Source organism: Bos grunniens, chromosome 3, assembly GCF_055505025.1.
Source record: "Bos grunniens cultivar Pamir isolate PY7600 chromosome 3, Bosgru_T2T1.0, whole genome shotgun sequence".
NCBI lineage: Eukaryota > Metazoa > Chordata > Mammalia > Artiodactyla > Bovidae > Bos > Bos grunniens.
Window position 1 is genome coordinate 25167367 of NC_141167.1, and position 2206 is coordinate 25169572.

A 2206-nucleotide genomic window follows, 5' to 3' on the forward strand; every position below is an offset into this window, starting at 1 on the left:
TGCAAAAGAGAAGGTGGGTAGGGAGATATTGTTGTTGCCACATTTGGAAAATGCAATCTGCCACGCTTTATAAAAATGACCTTTAACAGAATGCTGCTCAGCTTAATAAATGTGAGTAATCTGCAGGACAAATGATCATGAATAAAATGGATTCCATTTACTTGTTCTGTTCATTTTAATCTATAGAACAACCTTATAAAGTAGATTTATTTCACACCCTCATTTTATAGATATGGGAAGTAGGTAACCTTCCAAGATCCATGAGACAGTTGTGGAGCTGGGATTTGAACCAAAGCCTGTTTGATTCCCAAGTTTGTGCTCTTTCCTGACATGGCACAGCCTCTCGTGAAGCCTGGCATCCAGAGGAAATGCAACAGAAAAAAAGATTTGCTTTTCCTATCACAGAAATGAAGTCGCTCAGTCGTGTCCGACTCTTTGCGACCCTGTGGACTGAAGCCTATCAGGCTCCTCCATCTATGGGATTTTCCAGGCAAGAGTACTGGATTGGGGTGCCATTTCCTTCTCCAGGGGATCTTCCTGACCCAGGGATCGAACCCGGGTCCCCCTGCATTATAGGCAGACGCTTTTACCGTCTGAGCCACCAGGGAAGTAATATTTGTCAACTCGAACCAAGTTAAATCAAACTCCTCAAGGAAAATCTTAGAAACAATATCTAAAAGATGTACATAAAGCTAAAAAAAAAAGTTAGCTTTGAAAGAAATACATTAACCAGCTAATGAAACAAGATCTATATGAACACCATTTCTTCATTCACTGGTACCCACACAACAAGTAGTAATTCCCTGTTTCATTCTAAACGGATTCAAATTAGATTAGAAATGTCAATAAAATAAGACTTAGAGATTTTCATTATCATGTTAACACACTGGAAATGTCCAGCAAGTGGCAACCACAGTCATTGATGCGAGCAATGGGCAGGGAGCCCAGAGAACTGGGTTCTATTTCTGGCTCTGCATCTCATCAGCTGTGAGAACTTGAGCATATCTCTGAGCTTCCCTAGACTTGACTTTTCTTGCCAGTAAAATGAGGATGATATCAATGGTCTCTAAGGTTCTTTTCAGCATGAAAACCTATGTGAAGGCTGAAGACTCTTTTTCTTACCATTTCCTGTAAGTCATGATTGCCTGAGTTATTTTCTACTAATAAGCAATTAATCATCTAATCTATTAAATGCAAACTGCAACTGTTAAGGAGCAACTAAGAATAGTTAAAAACTGTTAGAGCAAAAGCTCTAATCAAATGTTTCTGAACATATGCTCACAGGTTTACTTAAAAACAGCACTTGTTCATTGTTCCCATTAAAATCTCCTGTGATGAAACATCAGAGAATGCACAAATTCTGTTATATTCATAATACTACAATGTAGCCTCATTCTGACAATGGAATACATCATTTACTTCACAGCTGTCTTTTTTAAAATGTATCTCTCTCAAGCTTCGATGTTCGGTCTTTCACCTTCTAACCCCTGCTTGTTCTTCAGAACTCAATTCTAGAATCACTTTTTCCCCAGGAATCTTCCCAGACCTTGCCTTCCCCCTCTCCCCAGAGGCTGCCTTGGTATGCTCCTATTCTATACTTTCACAGTCCTCAGTGCTGCTCCCTACTTTAGTACTTGTTATACTGTGGGGTCACAAAGACTCAGACACGAGTGAATGACTGAACACACACACATACTGTGTTATACCGAATTGTCAGTCTGTCATTTCCTTATTTACTGTCCCCTAAGGTTGAGATCTTCTCAAGGACAGAAGACAACTCTATTGCCAGTGGTTAGCAGGAAGCCTAGACCTAGTAGGTGCTTAATGCATACTTGTTTAATGAATAGACTTCTTTCATTCCCTTTCAGGAGATGTTGATGATGAAGACAACAGATGCATTTCTACCTTATGTCAAATCCACAAATATCCATACTTTCACACATGCCTTTTCTCCTACAAATGTATATAGTTGGAGACTTTTTTTAATATTCCCAATGCAAAGGGGAAAGAGGAAAGAGAAGCAACTTGTATTAACTGGTTACTTTACACACTTTTTCCATTAATATTAAAAACAATCTTCAAAACCCATGAGGTTTTGAACTATTAAATCTATTATATAGAAACTGAGGCTCAGAGAGATAAAGGCACTTGCCAAAGATCACAGGACTCTTATATGATGGTGGAGGGATTAATCTGACTTATCTAA

At 38.8% G+C, this 2206-nt stretch overlaps 1 non-coding gene across 1 annotated transcript; it reads right to left on the bottom strand.

The window, feature by feature from the left end:
* Window positions 1-533: 533 nt before the first annotated feature.
* On the bottom strand, window positions 534-608 carry TRNAY-AUA (transfer RNA tyrosine (anticodon AUA)). The gene has a single exon. It is a non-coding gene; the product is annotated as a tRNA-Tyr (tRNA).
* Between the last annotated feature and the right edge of the window lie 1598 nt (window positions 609-2206).